Genomic DNA, 14,173 nt, shown 5'->3' with positions numbered 1-14,173 from the left:
AAAAAAAAAAAAATAGAGTTTGCCAGTGAATCTGATACTTTCTGTGTTGGAAGATTAACTATTGATATAAATTCTTTGTTAGATAAAAGTCTATTCAACTTTTTCTTGTGTTTAGCAGATTCTGTCTTTCAAAGAATTGACCTATTATGTTTTAGAACTTAAATTTTCCTTAAAAGTCAATGTGTTGGAAATGTAATTTTAGTGGATTAGAGCTGATGGGAAGTGGTAGAAACGTGAAGAGCTGGAGCCTAATGAAAGGAATTTAGGTCACTGAGGGTATGTATGCCTTGGAGGGTATATTGGTGCCCTGTCCCGTTCTCTCCCTCTTTTTGCTTTTCGGCCTAGAAATGAGCAGCTTCTTTCACCAGCTTGGCCCTGCTGTGGTAATCTGTGTCACCACAGTGCTAACGTGAAGGGGCCAAGCAGCTGTGGGCTGAAAGGTCTCAGTGAATCTTTCTGCATTATAAATTGAGTATCATAGATATTTGCTAGTGACATAGTGCTAACCTGTGGCCCTTTTCATTTAGGTTATCAAGTTTATGGATTTAGGATTGTTAATAATACTCTTTTTTTTTGTTTTGTTTTTTGTTTTTTGTTTTTTGTTTTTTTCGAGACAGGCTTTCTCTGTGTAGCCCTGACTGTCCTGGAATTCACTATGTAGACCGGGCTGGCCTCAAACTCAAAAATTCGCCTGCCTCTGCCTCCCAAGTGCTGGGATTAAGGGCATGTACCACCACGCCTGGCAATAATACTCATTTTTTATGCTTTTAATTTCTATAGGATCTGTAATGGTGTCCCTTTTTTCATTTCTGGTATTAGACATTTGCATCTTTTTTCCTTCTTAATTATTCTGGCTGGAGACCTTCTAAAAGTGTAGTTGTGTGTTTGTATACAAATGTGTATGCATGCCATGGCACATATGTGGAGGTTAAAGGACAGCTCTCAGGATTCAGTTCTCTCATGGATCCGGGAGGTTGAATTTGGGGTGTCAGATCTGTATGTAAGTGTGTCTGCCCACTGAGCCAATCCACTGACTTTTGATTGGTGCTTTTATAAAACCAAATTTGATTGTTAATGTTGTTTTCATCAATTATAGTGGATAAACTTGAAGGGTATAGATTTCTATGTTGGTTGGGTCCTACAACCAGCACTTTAAATAGTCCATCTCTCTTTCTCATTTCCAGGATTTTTCAGGAAAAGTTGGGTATAATTCTTTTTTTTTCTTTTCATTTTTCAAGTGCCTTTTATTTTAATTTTTTATTAGATATTTTCTTTATTTACACTTCAAATGTTATCCCCTTTTCTGGTTTCCCCTCCAAAAACTCCCTCTCCCATTTCCCCTCCCATTTCACCAACTCACCCACTCCTGCTCCCATGTCCTGGTATTCTCCTACACTGGGCCATCAAGCCTTTTCAGGACTAAGGGCCTCTCCTCCCATTGATGTCCAACAAGGCTATCATCCTCTGCTACATATGCAGCAGTTGGAGTTTAGTCCCTGGGAGCTCTGGAGGTACTGGTTGGTTCATATTGTTGTTCCTCCTATGGGGCTGCAGGCTCCTTCAGTTCCTTTGGTCCTTTCTCTAGCTCCTCCACTGGGGACCTTGTGCTCAGTCCAGTGGTTGGCTAAGAGCATCCACCTCTGTATTTGTCAGGCACTGGCAGATCTTCTCAGGAGACAGCTATATCAGGCCCTTGTTAGCAAGCACTTGTTGGCATCCACAATAGTGTCTGGGTTTGGTGACCGTATATGGAATGGATCCCCAGGTGGGGCAGTCTCTGGATGGCCTTTCCTTCAGTCTCTGCTCCACACTTTGTCTCTGTATCTCTTCCCATGGGTATTTTGGTCCCCCTTCTAAGAAGGAACGACGTATCCATACTTTGGCCTTCCTTCTTGAGCTTCAATTTGGTCTGTGAATTGTATCTTGGGTATTCCAAGCTTCTAGACTTCTGGGCTAACATCCACTTATCAGTGACTGCATACCATGTGTGTTCTTTTGTGATTGTATTACCTCACTCAGGATGATATTTTCTAGTTCCATCAATTTGCCTACAAATTTCATGAATTCATTGTTTTTAATAGCTGAGTAGTATTCCATTGTGTAAATGTACCACATTTTTTTGTATCCATTCCTCTGTTGAGGGACATGTGGGTTCTTTCCAGCTTCTGGCTATTATAAATAAGGCTGCTATGATAAACACTTGACTAACTGAGCCATCTTTCAAGTTTTTCTTTCACATTTTTCTGAATTTCTCTTTTTTTTTCTTGCCTCGCCTATCTGTTCTTATACTTTGTCTTATACTTTGCTATTACATAGATCTTGTATTGATCATAATTGTTTTACATCCCCTGTCTGATAACTCCAGTATTTCTGCCACATCTAGTCTGGTTTCTGTGCTTGCTTTAACTCTTTAAATTGTGTTTGGTTTTGTTTTCACCTTTCAGTATGCCTTGTAATCTTTTCTTGGTAGAAGGACATGATGGGCTTGGTAAAAGAACTGACTATAAATAGATCTTTAGTAACATGATAAAGTTAGGGTAGAGAAGGGAAACATCTGTAGTCCTCTGATTAAGTCACAGTCTTTGAGAAAGCCTGTTCCTTTGACCTGTTAACTTCACAAGTGCTATTTAGTATTTTCCCCTTGTTTCCAGGGGACAAGATGGGTAAACTAGGTTAGAGTTGGGTATTTGTGTTGCCTTGTCTCAGGTCAGTTAGGCTACGATATAACTCTAGCAGGCTGTGTTCTAGTAAAAGAATGTCTCCAGTGGACAGACTTTGTTAAGAATTGGCTTGTTTCAAAATAGTTCTTTTATTCCTTTCCTTGCCAGAAGCTTTATGGGATTCTTCTATGATGTGGACTGTAACTATGACAGTTTGAGCTCCTGGAGGTAAAACTCATTAAGAGTGTGGGACTGTCCTTTGAGTTGGAATTTTTGACCCTTCAGAGACATTCACACTAAGCCTCTAGCAATTCATCCATTATAACCCAGGCTGTCCTACCCCAGCACGTAGCCCTTGCAGAGGTTTCTGCCTATGAGTTTCTTAGGTAATTTGTGACTTTCTGTATTCAACTGACTTTCTCCAAATTTGGGAGCAGTCATTTTGCTTGTGATCTCACTTCTTTTATGCATCTAAGAAGAGTTGTTGAATTTTCAGTTTGCTTAGCATTTTACTTTGGTGTTAGGATTGCTGTAGGTTCAGCTTCTTATGTACTGGGAACTCTACATAAACTGTCTTCTTACTTTTCTTTTTTCTTTCTTTTAACAGAGTGTCTTAGGATTTTACTGCTGTGAACAGATACTATGACCAAAACAACTCTTAATACAGGACAACATTTAATTGGGGCAGGCTTACAGGTTCAGAGGTTCAGTCCATTATCATCAAGGTAGGAGCACGGCAGCGTCCAGGCAGACTTGGGACTAGAGCTGAGAGTTCTACATCTTCATCCAAAGGTAGATTGGAGAAGACTTCCTTCCAGGCAGCTAGGAGGATGGTCTCAAAACCCACCCTCACAGTGACACACTTCCTCCAACAAGGCTAACATCTCCTAATAGTGCTACTCCCTGGGACAAGCATATTCAAATCACCACACCGAGTCTTTAGGTATAGTAGCTTTGGGCAGCCTAGACTCTTCTGTATAAACCAGGCTGTTTTGGAATTTGCTGTAGCTCTTTCTTGCTTGTCTCTTAAGTGCAGAATCACAGTTGTGTGCAACCATGTCAAGCCATTCTCTGTGTACACGATTTATAGATTATAAATCTGTCACTCTGTCATGTAGAATGTTCCCAAGTGTAAGACACTTCTATTCCCAGTGAGTCTCTCAGTCACTAACTTCTTTTGGTCACAGAACATCAGAGTCAGTAACTAATCTTATATTTTTAAGTGTGCTGTTAAAATTATTAAATTATTAAAATTATGGCTTTTGATGTTCCATTTTTTTATTATGCTATTAAAATATATTTGTTAAGAATTTTGGGTGGGGAGGTAGGGGTGGGAGGGGAGGGGAAGGGTGGAGAGACTGTATATATGAGGTAGCAATTGGCAATTTAGATAGGATGCTCTCTAAATTTCAAGGTATAGAATTGAGATAATGTGCTCATAATTATGGTTTAGTCATGTATGTATGGCTTTGTATTTGGATTCTCTGGTAAACAGACCCAATAAAGAGGATAAAAAGAAACATAGCCAGTCACCAGATTGTGGACATATAACTTCATAATGCATGAGCTTACAGAAATCTCATGATGTATATGTATGTATATATATTGTGGGAAGGACAATGTTGTTTAATCAGGCCAATGGAATGGCTTGTTTTTTAAAAGCACTTTCATAGACATAACAAGAAACAATCTTTAATCAGATGCCTAGGAATCAATTGGCTCAAATTGCTATGTAAAATTAACCATCCCAAGGATGTTATATCTCAGTGATTTCTGACTCAGTGTTATATGTATGCAAATTTATTTAAATGGTGTTGTAGTACTCTAGACATGAGAACTAAGCATTGTTTTTTAATACTGATCTCAAATCAGTGGCTGTACTAGGGACTTTATGTTTTGTTTTCTTTTGTATATATATATATATATATATATATATATATATATTATAATATATATTATTATATATATTATTGTCCCCAAAGAGCCCAAATTGTACTGGCAATCAGGATCTCGTTTCTGGAGCTGGGAAACTGAGGCCTCACTCGTCAGCCTGCTGCACTGTTCCCTTCCCAGACACATAGATGCCATCCAAAACCTTCCTGATATTGTTGTTTTTAACTGTCGTGAGCTGCTGAATTTGAAACAAGTTCAACATCATTTCCTTCAAGGGTTAATTCATCCTTCTGGGCTTGGGAGACAGAACAAGCAGCACCTGTCCTCATCCGAACCCTGCGGATGTATTTTCCACCCAAGAAATTCAGATTTCAACCAAAGACCCATTTTCCTGAACAACACTGTTGATGGGGAAGGGAGCATACACAGACCTCATCTTCACGGAAGCCCAGTGTAACACCCTTGATCTTGTTCTGAGCGTAACTGCAGATGGTTCTGACAGGGGCCAGCTCCTTTCTGTTACCCCACAATTTGTCAACCCGGAGCCTCTTTTTCTTCCCAAGAAGACTGAGCCCTACATTGATGTGATTGAAGTCCCTCTGCAGAGTTCCCCTGCAGCCCTTCACGACTGTGTACTCCTTCTGATTGATGTTGGCATTTTCTGGAATGTCAACAGTCTGATTGCTGAGAATGGTCTTCGTTCTCACAGTAGTTGGGGCAAGGGGACTTGTTGTCTCTGTATATTTCATACATCCGTTATAAACTACATTTTCCAATATTCATTAGACTGTTCTGTCTTTTGCTTATTGTGTTCCAGTTGAAAGCAGTTATAGCTCTTGATTAAGAATCTGATAGTTGTGAATGGTGCCAGACTGATAGCCTAGAAATTGAAGCCCCGTGAGATCGTGGAACAGAAACAATGTCGGTTTCCCAGAGTCTACTTCCTTAATGTATTTTGATCTTGAGCTACAAGAATAAAGCTCTTCTCAGAGATTATCTCATTTTTCCTGTGGTATTGTGATTGAGAGTTTGGATATCTAAAAATGTGTCATTTTAGGATCAAATTTAGCCTTTTCTGAAAGTTGAACAATAAGGTTACCTTTTTGTTTTTTGTGCTTCATTGTCCTGACTTCAGTTTAAGACTAAGGATCCTAATGGATTAGTTGTATAAATAACCAATCCATTGGTTGGTTTCATGGTTCAGATTACACTCTGTCTTTCTGTTCTAAATATTTCACATAAGTTACTTTTATTAAATAATAAGTTGCTAAATAATAGCTACCATCTATTAAGCATTATGTATAAAGTCTCCGCAAGGCACTTCATGTAAAGTTCCTTTTACCAAGTAAAACTCTTCATTGTTAAAAATATACTATTCTGTAGCTGGGTGTTGGTGGTGTATGCATTTAACCTCAGTGCTCTGGAGGTGGATCTCTGAGTTCAAGGCCAGCCTGGTCTACAGAGTGAGTTCCAGGACAGCCAGAGCTACACAGAGAAAAATCCTGTCTTGGAAAAAAATGTGTGTATGTGTACACATGTGTTACATAATACATATGTATATAAGTGTATATAGTTTATATGTATGTATATATTACAAACTTTAGTTTCCCTATATACTATAAATCATATACTATATAATATAAAGAAACAGAAGCTCAAAGAAGTTCCGTGACTTGGTGAAAGTAACACCAGCTGTTAAATACTAGAACACGAGTTAAAGCTTACTTGGCTAGGTTGTTATAGCAGGAATCTTTGCACTACTGACTGATCATTAAAGTGTTCACGTGGCTTAAGCATCCAACTTGTATATGATATGTTTATGATGGTTGGTTAAAAATTCCAGGCCTCCCAATGGAGGAGCTAGAGAAATTACCCAAGGAGCTGAAGGGGTCTGCAACCCTATAGGTGGAACAATAATATGAACTAATCAGTACCCCCAGAGCCTGTGTCTCTAGCTGCATATATAGCAGAAGATGTCCTAGTCGGCCATCATTGGGAAGAGAGGCCCCTAGGTCTTGGAAACGTTATATGCCCCATACAGGGGAACTCCAGGGCCAAGAATTGGGAGTGAGTGGGTAGGGGAGCAGGGTGGGGGGAGGGGATAGGGGACATTCAGGATAGCATTTGAAATGTAAATGAAGAAAATATCTAATAAAATAAATTAAAAAATTCATAAACTCAAAAAAAAAGAATTCCAGGCCTGCTCTTACCAGATATATATTGCTATAGTCTTGAATCATACTATTTTTTCAAAATAGTCAATGTAGTGAATGTAGGTAGAAAGCACAATACCTGATTAAAGATAATTTAAGCTTCAATATGCAAACCATTACTTTATGCTGGCATTCATAAGTTTTGGAATTCTAAATGCATTAAAATTTTAGCAATTAGTGCACGACTCTTGAGTTCCTTTATGTTAGAAATTTCTTGGATGAAAGTGCTTTGAAATCTTTCCGTTTTTTCATGAATAGGTAGTGAGTATATATTCTATGCCATAAATGGTGTTATCTGCCATAATCAAAATGATAAGAGCAATTCCTATCCTGAAAAACCTTAGGAGTCTGGAAGGGAAGATAATCAATTAAGTAGAAATCATGACCAGGCTGATAAATGTTATAATTATTGTAAAAACACAGGAGAAAAGGTAGGCCCCTATTCCAGACTTAGGTCTGAAAGGTAAATGCATGTGAAGGCATTCATTCATTCATTCATTCATTCATTCAGTTATATAGTACAGGGATTTAATTCAAGTACTGTTGTTAAAAATATTTGATTGTCATTTAGATATAATTTATATAACATAAAATTAACTTCTTTAAAGTATACATTCTGTGTATACGTTATATTTTCAATAAATTCAGTGTCATACAACCATCAGTATTGTCTGATTTGAGAACATTTTCGTCACATCACCATCAGTACCTATTAATAATCACCTCCTGGGCTGAGTGTTGGTGATACAAGCCTTTAGTTCCAGTGCTCAGAAGGCAGAGGCCTGCAGGTCTATAGACTGAGTTCCAGGACAGCCAGAGCTTCACAGAGAAATCCTGTCTCAGAGCAAACAAACAAACAAAACTCCCCAAAATAAATCACTTCCAAGGCTAGAGAAATGATTCAAGGGTTAAAGGCTCTTGCAGAGGACCAAGGTTCAGTTCCCAGCACCCACGTGGTACTTCATGATTCCAGTTGTAGGAGATTGGATACCTTCTGTTGACCTTCAGAAGCACTAGGCATTCATGTAGTGCACATATATATACACTCAGGCAAAACACTCGTATGCATGAAATTACATCTAAAAGAGTTTAACTAGTAATAAGTCACTTCCCATTTTCTCCTCTCATCAGAACCTGGCAGTCTCATCCTACTTTTTGTCTTTATACATTTGTCATGATGATCCTTTCATACTGATACAACCAAACGCTTATAGCTGGACTTTCACATTTATAATGTTACCTTTTGTTATTATAATTTTTGAGGTAGTGTGTTACTTTCTGGCCTGTACTAGACTCAAACTCATGATATATATATATATATGTGTGTGTGTGTGTGTGTGTGTGTGTGTGTGTGTGTGTGTGTATAGTCTCAACTCTCCAGTTTCTGGGATTAGAGGCATGCACCAATGGGTTTTATTGCCAGAACCCTGTATGTCATATGTGATAGTGCATTCCTGTAATCCCAGCACTTACGTGGGGAGCAGAGGAAGGAAGATCAGGAGTTCAAAGTCATTCATGGCTACACACACACACACACACACACACACACACACACACACACACACCACACACACAGAGAGAGAAAATATGCAGTATGTTAGACTTAGCATAATTCTCTTTTTTATTTATTTATTTATTTATTTATTTATTTATTTATTTATGTATTATATGTAAGTACACTGTAGCTGCCTTCAGACACTCCAGAAGAGGGAGTCAGATTTCATTACGGATGGTTGTGAGCCACCATGTGGTTGCTGGGATTTGAACTCAGGACCTTTAGAAGAGCAGTCGGAGCTCTTAACCGCTGAGCCATCTCACCAGCCCCTTAGCATAGTATTCTTAAGGTCTGTCCATGCTGCAGCGTATCTATTGATGTAAAACTGTGTTCTGGGGAGTGGAGATGGACAATTAAATGTTTACATTGATCAAGATCATAGTGCACAGAGTAAGACTTTGAGAATAGAGAAAAGGTGCCAAATCAAAGAGCATTGCCAGCTGTGGAAGTATGGCCAGTTTTACAGGATAAAGGAGGCTATGGAATGTTTAGATGAACGCAGGGGTGTTGTGAAATAGCTCAGCTTATAAAGGAGCTTGTTGCAAGGCAAGGCAGTCTTGAGTTTGATCCCCAGAAGCCACATAGTGGAAGGAAAACTGATTCCTATGAGTTGTCCTCTAGTGCTCATAACCCCCCATACACACACACACACACACACACACACACACAAATAAATGATGTAACAAAATTTTTAAAAGAATGAAAATTATAAAATTTGATACGTGTATGGAATAGTATAGAAGGATACCAAATAGGAATGGAAGCAGGGTGGTTTGGATCTTTCAGATTCTGGACAAATGAAAAATGGTGAAAGCATGGGAGGTGACAGAGGAAACTGAGTAAAATGAATGGATTGGAAAGTCTTAAGGAGTGACTGACAAGACTTGGAGTTCTAGTGAATGTAGAGGTAAGAGGAATAGTTAGAATGGCACTCAAGTTCTGGGTTGGTGAGATGATGATGATGATTGTCATTTTAGTTAAAGTTTCATTGCTGTGAACAGACATCATGACCAAGGCAACTCTTTTATTATTATTATTATTTTCTTTATTTACATTTCAAATGCTATCCCAAAAGTTCCCTATNAGACTAGCCACTGAGGGACCCTGGACACAATATGACTCACCTGCTCTGGCAGAGAGAGCCCTCACAGGTGGCCACCTTTCCTCTGGCGAGGAAGGTGCCCAGATTTCTGGAACCCAAAACAGGGTCTGTCCCAGAAGTTAGGTTGGTTCTGTCTGTCCCGAAGCTGTGTAGCTTCTGCGGTCCACACTCTTGCTAGCGCAGACTGGAGCCTAAGCAAACTGGAGCAAAGATGGCTCTCCTTCTGGCTCAGGCCCAGAGACTGCTCCCGGGCAGACACCCCTCCTTGGGTGGGAAAGGTGCCGGATGACTGGAACCAGAAATGGGATCTTTCCCAGAAGCTGTGTCTTCTCCAGGCTGCCCTCTCCCTCAAGGCAACTCTTATAAAGGAGAACATTTAATTGAGGCTGGCTTACAGGTTTATAGGTTGAGTCCAGTATCATGAAGGCAGGAAGCATGGCAGTGTCCAGGCAGGCTTGGGGTTGGAGGAACTGAGAGTTCTACATCTTGATCAGACTGCATCCAGGAGAAGACTGACATTCAGGCAGCTAGGAGGAGGTTCTCAAAGCCACAGTGACATACTTCTCCCAACAAGGCCATACCCACTCTGATAACACCACACCTCCTAATAGTGCCACTCCTTGGGCCAAGCATATTCAAACCACCACAACCGTGGTAGTGGTGATTATGCAGCAGATACCTGGTAAGGAGCTCCAAGTTACTTAGGCAAGTTCTTGTGTGTAGGTCTATAAAAATTACTAAACTAGTACTGGAAAGAAGGGAGCACTGGAAGGTAATGAGACTTTCAAAAGTATTTTCTAGAGTGCCCCCACCCCCAGTCTAGCTTTTTGCTTGCTTGAATAATGTACATTTCCTAAACTGGACCCTCAGAGGCCCATGCTACTGCTTACTGTTACTATAATTTCAAAGGGGGTTGGGCTCACATTGTATTTCAGGCTGGCCTGAAACTCACTAGGAAGCCCAGGCTGACCTCAAACGTGACAGTCTAACTTAGTGCTGGAGTGAGCCACCATACTTTGGTTTTTCAAGATTTGCTTTACTGAGTCACATAAGTTGGAAGTTAGAGCAAAATCGTCCAATAAAAGAAAGGCTGCAGCCACTTAGACTTCATTTACACCTGTCCCTGAAGCTTCTAGTTTGAAATACTGTATTTGGAGAATAACAAATTACTAACCTGTAATTCTATTTATCTATTCCTATATAATGAATTACACCAAAAAATGTAATTATTATCTCGTATGTTTCTAGCAACTGATTGGGTTTAGTCAAGTGGTCCTTAAGATCTTCATAAAGTTGTATCGAGGCAGTGACTGAAGCTAGAGTTATCTTTAGCCTTGCCATTCACTAGATCATCTACATCTGGCCTTCTTGTGTGGATTCCTTGACATGATAACTTTCTTCAAAGAGTGAGTGTCCCCAGGAGACCAAGTAGAAGCTGGTTCACCTTTGATGGCTTGGCCTTGGAAGTTACGTGTTTTCTACATTAAGCTCTTAATAGATGTAGGCACAAAGGTTTGCCCAGGTGTAGAGGAAGGAGACAGATGAGCTCTCTTGGAAGATAGCCTCAGTCCCACTTGGAAGAGAGAAGAAAGCAATCACAAGTGGGGAGGGACTGAGGGACCTGGGAGGGAAAGTGGATGGGGGTGAAGAGGGGAACCTGATCTGGTATTGGGTGAGGAAAAAGGACTGAAGCCCTGAGGACCAGCAGAAAGAGTGGAAACAGGCAACCTCAGGAAATAGGAGGTTGGGGGACCCTCCAGAATGTACCAGAGTCCTGGGAGTTAAGAGACTCATAGGAATCAAAGGGAGGGACCTTAGATGAAATGCCTGACAGTAGAGAGAGGGAACTTATAGAGCCTACCTCCAGCAGGAAGACAGGACATCAAGTGAGGGATGAGGTTGTCATCCCACAGTCATACCTCTGACCCATAGTTGTTCCTGTCTGAAAGAATTACAAAGATGAAAATGGAGAAAAGCCTGAGGAAAAGAAGGTCCAGCTACAGACCCAAAGTGGGATCCAGCTCTAGGGGAGGTCCCAAGGTCTGACACTATTACTGAGGCTATGGAGCGCTCACAAAAAGGGACCTATCATGACTGCCCTCCTAAAAACCCAACAAGCAGCTGGAAGAGTCAGATGCAGATATTTGCACCCAACCAATGGACAGAAGCAGCTGACCCATGTTGTTGAATTAGGTTAGGCAAAAAGAAGCTGAGGAGAAGGGTGATCCTGTAGGAGGACCAGCAGTCTCAATTAATCTGGACCCCCGAGATCTCTCAAACACTGGACCACCAAACAGACATCATACACCAGCTGATATGAGGCCCCCAACACACATACAGTAGAGGATTGCTGGGTCTGTGTTCATTCAGAGATGATGCATCTAACCCTCAAGCGACTGAAGGTCCCAGGGAGTTTAGAGGTCAGTTGGGGTGAGGGTGGGGGGCATCCATGTGGAGACAGGGGAATGGGGAGGAGATATGGGATTTGGAGCAGTTGGAAGGTGGATGAAGGGGCGGGGAGTGGAATATGGAGTGCAAAAAATAAATTAATTTTAAAAAATTAAAAATTATCTCTGAGAACTTATAGAGGCATGCAAGTTGGACTACTCTAACTTTATGGATATTGTCTTTTTTTTTTTTCAGAGAAAGGAAGTTGCGCCTTTGACATACTATTATTAACAGTGATATTCAATATAGTGCATTAATGGATCCACTGTTTTTAGGCAGCGAGGGATGTCTGGGATACAGACACACTCCTTTTGGAGAGAAAACAGTTGTTTGGAAATAAAAATTTCAGCAGGAAACTTAACTCAGTTTAATAATTTTGTGTGGCACACACATCTTAGCACTTGGGAGGCAGAGACAGGTGGATTTCTTTTAAGTTCAAGGTCAGCTTGATTTACATAGTAAGTTCAAAACGGCCAGAGATACATCCAGAGGGGGTGAAAATGATATGCAAGGACATTTTTGTGAGGTAACTGTTTACTTCTTAACTTTGGATTTTGGAAGGACCTGTTGTTACATAAAGTAAATTGTGTCTTTATGAATCAACAGTTACAGTCATTGAAAAGAAATTGCCTGCTGTTATTTTATTATGTATTATCTCCTGCAATGAACATGTAGAGAAGTTGTTTTTGTTATGACACTCATTGTGGGTTTTTTTTCTTTTTTCTTTTTTTCTTATTAGATAGTTTCTTTATTACATTTCAAATATTATCCCCTTTCCTAGTTTCCCCTCCAAAAATCCCCTATCCTCTCCCCTTACCCCCTGCTCCCCAACCCACGCACTCCCACTTCCCGGCCCAGATATTCCCCTATACTGAGGCATAGAACCTTCCCAGGACCAAGGGCCTCTCCTCCCATTGATGACCGACTACACCATTCTCTGCTACATATGCAGCTAGAGCCACGAATCCCTCCGTGACACTCATTATTTTATACAGTGAATACATGCTACAAGTAAGCTTTCATTAGAGCTGTTATATAGGGCTGGTGAGATGGCTCAGCGGGTAAGAGCCCCGACTGCTCTTCCAAAGGTCCTGAGTTCAAATCCTAGCAACCACATGGTGGCTCACAGCCATCCGTAAGGAGATCTGACTCCTCTTCTGGAGTGACTGAGGACAGCTACAGTGTACTTACATATAATAAATAAATAAATAAATCTTTTTTTTTTTAAAAAGAACTGTTATATAAAAGAACTAGGTATCTTTCTCTATTATGATAAAATTATTTTTATATAAGAGAGTATGCAATAAGATGTATTTTAGAGGTGGTATCAGATAATGAATTGAAATATTATTTGTGACATTTATATGTCTTTTAACCTTCATTACTGTTATGAATTATTTCTTATCCTAAACAAATAATATGGGCTTAATTTTCAAAAATACTTATTTTTATTTCGTGTGTATTCATATCTTACTTGTATGTATGTCTACCACATGAGTGTCTTGCTCCTATGGAGTCAGAAGAGGGCATCAGATCCATGGGAACTAGAATTAAGGGCAGTTATGAGCTGCTGTGTGGGTGCTGGGAACCAGACCCTGGCCCTCTGGAACAATACTCTTAACCATTGGATCATCTCTCAAACCACCCCCAGAGAACCCCTTCCTCATTTTTTAACAAACAGCTTTCAAATCGTATATGCCACAGACTTTATAAATGCTCTATTCCAAGTTTACATCATACCTTCCTAATAGCTATTGTGGGTGCTGGGAAGCCAAGTGAGCTATTATTGAAGGTCAGGAACCCTTTAAGAATGTTATTATTGAGGCTTACAATGTTTCTTGGCAAACAGGAGATCAAATGTTTTCCATTTACAAAAACTAGAGTCCAGACAGGTGCTGCATTATATATCCAAATGTCTATGGTGTAGGTATGATTACCTTCATGGACATCAGTAAGATCATGGTGAGAGGGAGGAGAATGTTGTGAAGAAGTGAAGGAAACACATTAGTCCTCACAGGATGACTTCTTCTTCACCCCACTGCTCATTCTCAGAGGATTATCTTAGTGAATTAGTTAATGAATCTTCAAAAGTCTGTAGTGAAATACCTATGGTGTATTACTATTCTTACGGACTGATTTTTGATTTTTTGTTTTTTTTGTTTTTTTTTTTCTGGAGAGAAAAGAGTTTATCTCATCTTATATCTTACAGTACATTATGAATGGTAGTCAGGACAGGAAATCAAACAGGAACTTGGAGGCAGGCACTGAAGAAGAGGTCATGAAGGAATAGAATTACTGTCTT

At 40.0% G+C, this 14,173-nt stretch overlaps 1 protein-coding gene and 1 pseudogene across 2 annotated transcripts in view; one reads left to right on the top strand and one right to left on the bottom strand.

Annotated features, from left to right (window-relative positions):
- Nucleotides 1-14,173, top strand: part of Zfyve9 (zinc finger FYVE-type containing 9) — a 133,551-nt gene that overhangs the window by 34,348 nt on the left and 85,030 nt on the right. The gene's annotated exons all lie outside the window — the stretch shown is intronic.
- LOC110323828 lies at nt 4,699-5,302 on the bottom strand (annotated as a pseudogene).

The sequence above is a fragment of the Mus pahari genome, chromosome 6 (genome assembly GCF_900095145.1).
Source record: "Mus pahari chromosome 6, PAHARI_EIJ_v1.1, whole genome shotgun sequence".
Classification (NCBI taxonomy): Eukaryota; Metazoa; Chordata; class Mammalia; order Rodentia; family Muridae; genus Mus; species Mus pahari.
Note: the sequence above shows the minus strand (reverse complement) of the source record. Positions and strands in the feature narration are given on the sequence as shown.